This window comes from Mytilus galloprovincialis, chromosome 8, assembly GCF_965363235.1.
Source record: "Mytilus galloprovincialis chromosome 8, xbMytGall1.hap1.1, whole genome shotgun sequence".
Taxonomy (NCBI): domain Eukaryota; kingdom Metazoa; phylum Mollusca; class Bivalvia; order Mytilida; family Mytilidae; genus Mytilus; species Mytilus galloprovincialis.
In genome coordinates, this window is record NC_134845.1 from 43,817,183 (window position 1) to 43,829,145 (window position 11,963).

The 11,963-nt window shown below is 36.3% G+C and overlaps 1 long non-coding RNA gene across 1 annotated transcript; it reads left to right on the forward strand.

Annotated features, from left to right (window-relative positions):
- The first annotated feature begins 2,236 nt into the window (after positions 1 to 2,236).
- Positions 2,237 to 10,737, forward strand: LOC143043307 (uncharacterized). The gene is made up of 3 exons (XR_012968304.1): positions 2,237 to 2,751; positions 7,333 to 7,492; positions 8,286 to 10,737. It is a non-coding gene; the product is annotated as an uncharacterized LOC143043307 (long non-coding RNA).
- Positions 10,738 to 11,963: the final 1,226 nt, after the last annotated feature.

An 11,963-nucleotide genomic window follows, 5' to 3' on the forward strand; every position in this document is an offset into this window, starting at 1 on the left:
CAATATAACAAGAGGCTGTCACAACGACAGCAAACCGGATTTATTAATATTTATTTGTGTCCTGGCAATATCACAAGAACCATTACTGATGAATGGTGAAAGTGAAAATCGTCAATATCAAATTTGACCTCCATTTTGTCATCAGTATCAACATATTAAAATTTGAAAAGCTTAGATTGAATGGTTCATGAGTAAATGCAACAACGTCAATAGAAACGCCATTTTACAATCTTTCAAGAACCATAACTCCTGAACGGTAAAAGTCAAAATCGTCATTATTGATCTTGACCTCTATTTTGCCATCAGTAACAACATATAAAAATTTCAAAAGCTTTGGTTGAATGGTTCATGAGAAAATGCACGGACACGACTGGAAACACCATTTTTCAATCATTCAAGAACCATAACTCCTGAACGGTAAAAGTCAAAATCGACTTTATTAAACTTGACCTCTATTTTGTCATCAGTAACAACATAATAAAATTTGGGAAGCTTTGGTAGAACAGTTCATGCGTAAATGCACGGACACGACTGGAAACTCCATTTTTCAATCTTTCAAGAACCATAACTCCTGAACGGTAAAAGTCAAAATCGTCATTATTGAACTTGACCTCCATTTTGTCATCAGTAACAACATATTAAAATTTGGGAAGCTTTGGTAGAACAGTTCATTCGTAAATGCACGGACATGACTGGAAACTTCATTTTTCAATCTTTCAAGAACCATAACTCCTGAACGGTAAAATTCAAAATCGCCATTATTGAACTTGACCTTCATTCAATTGTCAGTAACACCATATTAATATTTTAAAAGCTTTGGTTGAACGGTTCATGAGTTAATGCACGGACAACATTTGATTGCCGCCCGCCCGCCCGCCTGTCCGCCCGGCCGCCCGCCGTACATCCCCAAATCAATAACCGACATTTTTGTCACAAAAATCCGGTTAAAAACGAAACAGAATCAATGTAATACAATAAATAAAAGTATCAAGCGAAATCGTACAAGAGGATTCTTCAAAATTATCGTACAAAAGGAGTATTTCATTTTTTGATAAGGTAGATGTATTTCATTGTGTATAAACTCATCATCGATACCAGGATGAAATTTTGTATTTACGCCAAACGCACGTTTTGTTTGAAAAAGACTCACCAGTGATGCTCGAGTTCAAAAAAGTTGAATAGGCCAAAAAAAAAAGTACAAAGCTGAAGAGCATTGAGGACCAAAATTCCTAAACGTTTTGCCAAAAACAGCTAGGGTAATCAATTCCTAAGGTGGAAAAGCCCTAGAATTTAAAAAATTCAATAGTTTACGTTATATCAGAGTAATATATTTTAATGATCAGATAGTGTAGAAAAATATTTTTTTATGTCATGCATGACTGGTTCATTACGTCTCGGCACACCTCGAAGCACTTTTTTGTAGGTAGAGAGACGGAAGTAGTGAATTTAAACATATTTTATGTTTTGCTTAAATGAATTATATAGATATAGCTATTATCAAGATAAAAAATTTGCAATAAAATTGAGAATGGAAATTGGGAATGTGTCAATGATACAACAACTCAACCAAAAATCAAAAACAGCTGAAGGCCACTGGTGGTTCTACAACACAGCGATAAAATAGCTCATCCAGTTACATGTACTGATTTGCCAGCTTCAAACCTCAAACTTTTTGAAAGATAATGTCGTCATTGTATGAAAATAGTAACAACATCATACCATCTTCAGATATACGAGAAAAAAATAACCCGTGTCATATCAACAACTGGTTTTAGACAAAATGTGTATTCCTGGTGCAAAGACTCTATGAGTGAATTAATATTAATATTAAATGATGCCATTTTAATGACATGACAGCGGTATCGTTACCATATCCCATTTAGATAAGTCTGTTTAAAGGTTTGGTTATTTTTGAGGTGAATGCCGATTATTTTTGCTTTGTAAAATATTTTACCGTAAAAAATTGGATGTGTAATACCTGAACCTGCATGTTGATTTTTATTTACGAATGATGTACTTGTATCATAGATTTTGGTATTATGCTTCCCCATACAGATACAGAAATCATGATCCTGGAAAGGGCAGTGTTCATTGTTAGTATTAGCTTTAAATATACATGGACTTATTGTAATCAGTTCTTAAACGGCTTAACCTTAATTGAAAAAAGTGAAATGTATTAGTGACAACATTAGATGCTATAATACCTGCAAAACTATAGTTGGTTTATTTTAGGTGTGATAGTTGAATTTTCATTTTCCACCACAACTATTGGAAACCAAGTTCATACCGTTGGAACACCTGATATACTGAATTTAACGGAGCATTTGGAAAAATATGGCATCGAGGGTTCAAAAATCACTTCTTTTAAATTTCAAGTGAAGGCTAGTAAAGATGCAAATGTATTTTTGTCAAGCTCTACCACAATGGACAGCACAATGCCATTCTACGATGTAAATCTGGGTGCACATGATAATAAAAAAACACAGCTGGTACGACGCCTTGATGATTCTTTATCAACCACGCCATTTACAAAAGAATGGAAAGCTGACGTCGATCGTCATCGTCTAAAAAATACGGAATTTAGAGATTTCTGGGTAAGTTGGTATGGAGGAATTATCAAACATGGACGAGGACCAGTCGTTGGAGATGATATTATTGGTGAATGGGCAGATCCAAACCCGTTTCCGGTTAAAAGTATTGGCGTTTTGAACAGTTTTAATACTCAAGGAGACTGGATAATACACGTCACAGGTAAATATGCATGCCCAGTAGATAAAATATAAAGTATTGAAACTATATGACAGGTTTACCTGCACATGACGAACAAATATAGATGAATTCTTTACTTATTTTTTCGTAACTATACTATAAACAAGTAGCAAGAGTTCTTTTACCTAATCATGAAGCTATGTGAAAGAGGGGCGAAAGATACCAGAGGGATAGTCAAACTCATAAATCGAAAATAAATTGACAACGCCGTGGCTAAAAACTAAAAAGACAAACAGACAAATAATAGAACACATGAAACAACATAGAAAAATAAAGACTAAGCAACAAGAACCCCACCAAAAACTGGGGGTGATCTCAGATGCTGCAGAAGGGTAAGCTGATCGCTTTTAAATAGTTTGTATCTTTTTTTATACAAAGTTATTTACCATATATACACACAACCGTACACACACCACAAAACTCACATAATCAAAAATCAAAACACATACGCCTGGCCTTGTGCGTTCAGTTCGACTCTGAACAATGTTACATGTTCATTCCAATGTTTAATCGCATATAGTACTGACTGTGTGTGTAACTGTTAAGCAAATAATAATGAGTTGCATATATTTTGTTCAATTAAGTCTTTCAGAATGGGTTTTTGTTTGATTATTTGATCACCCCAGTCGGCGCACCTCTGGAGGTTGTAGTGGACAGCGCCGAAACAGCCGAGGAAGGAGGATTCACCTGAAGACGGAACCACGCATCTTTCCAACAGGATGTATTAAGGTAATTTAACCTTGGAAACCAGTGACAGCCAGGAAAGTCTGGATGACAACTGAGAACAGAACAGTGACAACCTGGAGAGACAGGAGACTTTCAGGAGAGACTGGGGTCAAGGGGTGCAGAGGCTTGGCAGGCCAAAGCACAGCTTCTGTGAGGAAGAACCCATTTCATCTAGCTATGGAACGATATATAATAAGACACCCCCAAGGTTGTGCGAGAGCGGGGGAGGATGAGCAACCTACAGGATTGGTAACACCGGAAAAGACACAGGACCGAACAAGGACTACGAATTTGAACAACGTAAATGTATGCATCTGTGGGAAAGTTTGCAAGAACCAACGTGGTCTGAAGATACATATGGGAAAGATGAAATGCAAGCCAAATCAGAGCATAACACAACGCACAGGGCAGCCTGGTGAGACGGAGGAGGAGGTGGTTCAGGATACAAACCACAGCGACCACAGCCTCCATGTGTTGTACAATGAGGAGGACAGCATGGTAGAGAGGAATCAACAGGAGGGTTTAGACAACATCAGACAGCCACAAGAGCCAAAAAGAACATCAGACACAAGTGAGAACAACATTAGAAGAAAGAGAGTAAAATGGCCCAACAATAAAAGTAAAAGTGAATGGCAACAGTTTGATGAGGATGTGGATGCAATTTTGAACACAGCATTGGCAGGTAACATAGACAGGAAGATAGAATCGATGACATCATTTATCTACAACATAGGTATGGACAGATTTGGTGCAGATGAGAAAGGGGTGGTGAGGCGAGAGGGTCAAAAGAACAGACGAGAATCCAAAATAGCAAAGATGAGGAAAGACCTTAGGCAACTTAAGAAAAGATATAATCAGGCATCAGAGGATGAAAAACCAGCATTATCTGAACTGAGGGACACCATCAGGAAGAAACTCAAGATCACAAGGAGAGCAGAGAGAACTAGGAAAAGGAGGAAGAAGAGAGAGAAAGCAAGAGCTCAATTTACATCAGATCCTTTCCAATTTACATCAAAATTGCTGGGGAAGAAAGGATCAGGACAACTGAAAGCTAGTAAAGAGGAAGTAGAGGAATATTTAAGAGAAATGCACAGTGATCCAAAAAGGGAAGAAGAACTACCGGAGATAGAACAACTAATATGCCCGGAAGATTCAGAGCAGGCTTTTGATGAATCACCACCAAAGTTGAAAGAGGTAGTAGATGTCATCAGGAAAGGAAGGGCAGCATCAGCACCAGGACCAAATGGAGTACCATATAAAGTATACAAGAACTGTCAGAGAATTACAAGACGTCTATGGAAACTGATAAGAGTCATTTGGAGAAGAGGTCGCCTAGCAGAGAGTTGGCACAAGGCAGAAGGGTGCTTTATACCAAAGGAAGAGAAGTCAGAGACACTGAAACAGTTTAGAACAATCTCACTGTTAAATGTGGAAGGAAAGATATTTCTTGCTATACTTGCCAAAAGGATGACAAATTACATGCTGAGCAACGAGTACATTGACATTGCAGTACAGAAAGGAGGGGTACCAGGTGTATCAGGCTGTATTGAACACACAAGCGTATTATCACAGATAATCCGAGAAGCGAAAGATTCAAAGGGAGAGCTCGCAGTCGTCTGGTTGGATTTAGCGAATGCATATGGGACAGTACCACACAAGTTAGTTGAGTTGATGCTGGAGAGATACCATGTACCAGACGGAGTAAGAGAGCTGATAAAAGAGTACTTCAACCATCTGCTGCTGAGATTTACCGTTGGAGATTTTACAACATCATGGCAACGTTTAGAAGTGGGAATAGTGACAGGATGCACAATATATGTCATCCTTTTCTCAGCAGCAATGAATTTGATTGTGAAGTCAGTAGAGAAGAAGAGCAGAGGCCCATGGATGAAGTCTGGAGTACGGCAACCACCAGGAAGGGTATTCATGGATGATATGACAATAAGCACAAAGACAGTTATTGAAGCCAGGTGGACACTACAAGAGCTTGATAAGATGATCACCTGGGCAAGAATGAAAGTGAAGCCTAGCAAATCCAGAAGTTTGGTGGTGAAGAATGGTAAAGTTAAGGAGGAAAGGTTTAAAATAGGAGATGAGATAATACCAACAGTCTCAGAGAAGCCAGTTAAGTGCCTCGGAAAATGGTTCAACAACACCTAGTCAGATGAGTTGAATGTGGAAGATACATATAAGCAGTTGGACGACTGGTTAAAGGCAGTAGATAAGAGTGGACTACCAGGAAAGTACAAGGCATGGATTTACCAGCATGGGATATTGCCTCGGCTGCTGTGGCCACTTCTCGTGTATGATGTACCAATGACAACAGTAGAGGGAATGGAAAGAATATCAAACAGTTACTTACGTAGATGGCTTGGAGTACCACGCAGTTTCAGCAGTGTGGGCCTATACAGTTTAGGAAGCAAGTTACAGCTACCACTCAAGTCAATCACTGAGGAATTCAAGGTGACCAAGGTTAGATAACATCTGACGCTAAAAAACAGCAGGGATGAGAAAGTGCGGTCAGCAAAAGTAGAAATAAGAACAGGACGGAAGTGGTCGACAAAGAAGACAATATAAGATGCTGAATCACGATTGAAACACAGTGAGATAGTTGGCAGAGTTGCAGTTGGAAGACAGGGGCTGGATGTTACACCTACATCAAAATAGAGAACAGCAAGAATGGAAGAAAAAAGACAACTGGTACAGAAAGAAGTAAGATCAATGGAAGAAGAAAGTAGAATGGTAAAGGCAGTGAGTATGAAGAAACAAGGAAGCTGGTTAAACTGGGAAGGAGCAAGACAGCAGAAGTTAGGATGGAATGAGATCTGGAAGATGGAGCCACATAGGTTGCAATTCAAGCTGAAGTCAGTATATGATGTATTGCCAAGCCGAACAAATCTAGCAACATGGGGATTGATAGATGACCCAAAGTGTGTTCTTTGTGGTAAGCCAGCAAACTTGGAGCATATATTATCTTCATTCTCGAGTGCTTTGAAAGACGGGAGGTATACGTGGCGACACGACAAGGTATTAGGGACACTAGCAGACACCCTAGAGAGAAACATCAAGAAGCCAAGGAAAAACAAGGAAGGCCTTACTTTTGTCAATTTTGTTAAGGAAGGAGAGAAAGGACAGAAGAAGAAGGTGGAAGGAAGTGGTTTACTGGTAACAGCAACTGATTGGCAAATGTTGGTGGATCTGAAGCAGAAGTTACAATTCCCGCCACAGATTGCAGTAACAAACCAGAGACCTGACATCGTCATTTGGTCTGCCTCAACAAAACAGGCAATCCTGCCATGAGAAGAAAGAATAGAAGATGCCAACGAAAGAAAGAGATTGAAGTATCAAGACCTACTTGCAGAATGTAGAGACAATGGATGGAGGAAGTGGGAAGCAGAGGGTTTGTAGGACAGTCTATGTGGCGAGCATTGAGAGCACTTGGTATTGATGGAGGGGAAAGAAGGAAGCTAATTGGTAATTTGTGTAAAGAGGCAGAAACAGCATCGATGTGGTTATAGAAAAAAAGGTCAGAACAGTGGAAGCAGAAAGTGTAGAGGCAGGGATGGATAGCCATGTGGTTTCTGGCTGGGACTTGATCACCCCAGTCGGCGCACCTCTGGAGGTTGTAGTGGTCAGCGCCGAAACAGCCGAGGAAGGAGGATTCACCTGAAGACGGAACCACGCATCTTTCCAACAGGATGTATTAAGGTAAGTATTAATATATATCTCTTTTTTTAATTAACTGTTTATTCTGACTCATACTTGAATGATACATGCAACATATTTAATTATGCTTTAAAAAGATTTAAACTCAAATCATATGCATGTCTTTTGTAGCTTATGGAAATGCCTCGACCCATTTCATCAATTGCAGTCCATCAACAGAGAGAGTTGACCTTAACATATATAAACCAGTGATGATGCTTTCTGAAACGGTGTGTGCAATGCAATGTAAATCAGATGAACACTGTATGGGCTTCAACTACAAGGATAACAGGTAATGGGATTTATTTTAAGTATATGCAGAAATCTTTATAGAGGGTGTTAAAGGTGTTTTTTTCGTACAACGTATTTTGCCATTTTTATTTCACGTGCAGCCGTGAAAAATTGTTATTCACCGTGTTTCGTGAAATCGGTAAAAATATCAACGTGCAAGACATTTTTAATTGTTCGTTAATCGTGAAATGGCAATTTTATTTCGCGTTCTTCCATGCAGATACCCCCATTACGCCCCTCGTTATCATGGTTATAGAAAAAGGTGCATATAATCGGATTTTCTATGTCACTCAAAATACAAATGACAAACACTTTTTATTGAATACAAAAAAGATCACAAAATTGAGATTAACTCTAATAGTAATCTTTCTTATAAAGGTCACTTTCACTTAATGGAACAATACTCTTATTGATAGCTGTTGAAACATATATAATAACTAAAACTTGAATTGAATTTCATGCAAAATTAGGGTACAACTGATTCATGTGATTTATAAAAACAAATACGAATATATTATTATAACTTTTTTTTTATTTCATAACTTGTGATATAAAGCTTTAATAAATTATTTTATCATTATTAAATATAATGAACTGCATATCAATACACAAAAAGCCAATATGAGATCGAACATAGGCAGTTTTACAATTTTTTTCTTTTTTTTTTCTTTTGTTTTTGCGCTGATTTTTTCAAAGCTGTTTTTTAGATGTTTCATTTGCTCAAATATAATTTGTTTTATCTTTTACAAACAGCAAGGAATGTGTCTTAGACAATGTTTTATTTTGATTTACAGTTGTGAACTGCTTTCATTCGAACCAGGAGTCGTCACTGCTATTCCGAAGATATCAGCAACTGGATGGAGATTTTTTACAAAGTGTCATGTAAAGCGTAATGCATGTTTTGATTGTTTATTGTGAAGCAACTGTAAACATTGTAACAGAAATATGGCTGTTTACATATATCATTTTTAGCTCACCTGGCCCATAGGGCCAAGTGAGCTTTTCTCATCACTTGGCGTCCGTCGTCCGTCGTCCGTTGTCGTCTTTTAACTTTTACAAAAATCTTCTTCTCGGTAACTACTGGGCCAAATTTAACCATACTTGACCACAATCATCATTGGGGTATCTAGTTTTAAAAATGTGTCCGGTGACCCGCCCAACCAACCAAGATGACCGCCATGGCTAAAAATAGAACAGGGGGTAAAATGTATACTTTGGCTTATAACTCTGAAACCAAAGCATTAAGAGCAAACTGACATCGAGTAAAATTGTTTACTAAGTCAAGATCTATCTGCCCTGAAATTTTCAGATGAATCGGACAATCGGTTGTTGGGTTGTTGCCTCTGAAATGATAATTTTAAGGAAATTTTGCCGTTTTCGGTTATTATCTTGAATGTTATTATAGATAGAGATAAACTGTAAACAGCAATAATGTTCAGAAAAGTAAGATCTACAAGTAAGTCAACATGACCGAAATGGTCAGTTGACCCCTTAAAGAGTTATGCCCTTTAAGTCATTTTTTACCAATTTTTCGTAAAATTTTGTAATCTATTACAAAAATCTTCTCCTCTGAATCTACTGGGCCAAATTTAACCATACTTGGCCACAATCATCATTGGGGTATCTTGTTTTAAAAATGTGTGCGGTGACCAACCCAACCAACCGAGATGGCCGCCAGGCTAAAAATAGAAAATAGGGGTAAAATGTAGATTTTGACTTATAACTCTGAAACCAAAGCATTTAGAGCAAATCTTACAAATGGATTAAATTGATTATCAAGTCAATATCTATCTGCCTTGAAATTTTTAGATGAATTGAACAACTGGTTGTTGGGTTGCTGCCCCAAATTGGTAATTTTTAAGGAAATTATGCCGTTTTTGGTTATTATCTTGAATATTATTATAGATAGAGATAAACTGTAAACAGCAATAATGTTCAGCAAAGTAGGATCTACAAATAAGTCAACATGACCAAAATGGTCAGATGACCCCTTAAGGAGTTATTGTCCTTTTTATTCATTTTTTAACCATTTGCATTAATTTGGTAAGTTTTCACAAAATATTTTCCTCTGTAACTAAAGGGCCAAGTTCATTACTGATAGAGAAAATTGTAAGTAGAAGAATGTTTAGTAAAGTAATATCTACAAACACATCACCATCACCAAAACACAATTTTGTCATGAATCCATCTGTGTCCTTTGTTTAATATACACATAGACCAATGTGAGCGAAAGAGCTTCTATTTATTCTTGTTCTGTGAAATTTCATTTTATAACATGATTAACTTTAACATGTTTCAGTTTCAATCCTAACCTGCACTGTAACCCGTTTTAGTTATATGCCTAGAAATCCATATCATATTTTATACTGACATTTTAATTGTGATCTTAACGCAAGTTCTAACGTCTAATCAGAGCATTTATTCATTCGTTATAGATATTTCTTATTAATGTGCTTTGTCTGTGTGCCTTTTTATGTTTTTTTCTTGCATGTGACGTGACTCTGTACTTATACATCCCGTCATTGTGTTATTGTTTCATGGTAACTGTTTGTTTGTATATCTGTTTGTTTTTATAGTGATTAAGATTATGACACAACGTAGACTGCTGTATCCCTGTTTTCGACCTTTTTACCTAAGATGTCTGTTTGCTTTGTTCACACATGTCAATATAATGGACTTTCATACGACTGTCATACAAGAGAGAGGTTTGACTAGCTATAAAACTAGGTTTAATCCATCGTTTTCTACCTGTACCAAGTCAGGAATATGACAGTTGTTTTCCATACGTTTGATATTCTTTGAATTTTCCACGAAGTTCAGTATCTAATGTGCTTTTACTTTTGACACATAAAATTTACGCTACACAGACATATTTCCTGAAGTGTTTGTAGATTTGTTCTCTCCATTTGTTTCTTTTAATTATTTAAACAGCTTTATTTTAAATCATCTTGACATTTCCTATTTCATACCTCTAGACTAGAAAAGGGGAAACAGATATATATAGCCTTTGCTTCTATAAATGTTGTAATGTACGTTAGTACATGATACCTGTTTGCAATGTTATTATAGTCATGCACAGCAAAGCTATAAAGTCATATATTCAAATTTTTGTACCGATCTACACTTTCTCAAAAGATGATTAATGATACTTTAAATCAATTATAAGAATTTTCATAGATTTAACATATACATAATTTGTTATGATTCATTTCGATATATCTGTGTTATTCCCTCTGTTAACCTTTACTTCAGCTTATTAAGAATAGAAAATGTTTTCTTAAGTATTATTTACTCTTTCGAAGTGTCAAGTAAGAAGGATTGTAAATTCAAATGATTAAATATATATGCACACAAATAAGAAAAAAACTGAGATGTAGTATGATAATTCTCCAACTGAAATCAAATTACGTAGAAACTGAAGTCAAAGAAAAAGAACGATTTAAAATATCTTCACACGAATTGGAAAAGAAGAGCAAAATGTAGTATGATTAACAATGAGATAATTCTCCAGGAGGGATCAAATTACGTTGAATTTACCATCTATAGGTCACCGTTCGGCTTTATGCAATACGTTCAACGCGCACTGTGCAGCATGCATTGCGAAAATCCCGATGTCACAAATGTTCAACAATTCAAACGAGAAACTATAATGTAAAAGTAAAAGATTCTAAAGGATTATCATTTTAGTTACAAAACTATTTTTCGTTGATAAGTGAAAGATGGGTAGTTTTAGTTTAATAACATTTTTTTTATATATCAGGACAGATGACGCTACATTGATTTAGCCATCGCCAAATCCTTCAAAATCTAATTTGTTAGGGTAAATTCAATATTATTTATGCTAACTTTTAAATTGCAGAAGGTAATGGGCTAAATAAGGGTTTGTATGCCCTTACACATTTTGACTATGTTCCTGCGTAGTTTTATGATGAATCCGTATATGATTTCAGTATCTGCCGCTGCACATGCATACGCAAATGTTGAATTCCTTGAAGCATTGATAAATTAATTCCAGAAATAGGGAGAAAACAGGTCAAGCGTTAGGAAGAAAAGTCCACATATTTTATGAAGATGAGAAGAAAATTAGAATAGCAAGATTAAAGCAATAAGGAAGGGACCTGTCGCGTAAGAAGGTTGTTTGTCCATCATAGTTCATATGTAACAACCTTTTGTTTAAGTATTTATTACACAAAACTTTTTCAAATGTTTATCAAGTTCCAATACTCTGGAATTGAATACTTTAGGTCTTAAGCAAAGGTTTTCACATGCACCAAAATGAATGCTCATGATGAAGATCCGATTCTTTATTTAATGTTATAAATATTCACAAATTTCAAAAAAAACATGCGTTTTATTTTATTTTTTGTGCTTGATTTTTTACATATTACCTAAATGCTTTATTTTTAATCGATAATTCGGATTTTATAATTTCAACCCTGACAGGAAGAATATTGAAAGAATTTAAATGTTTG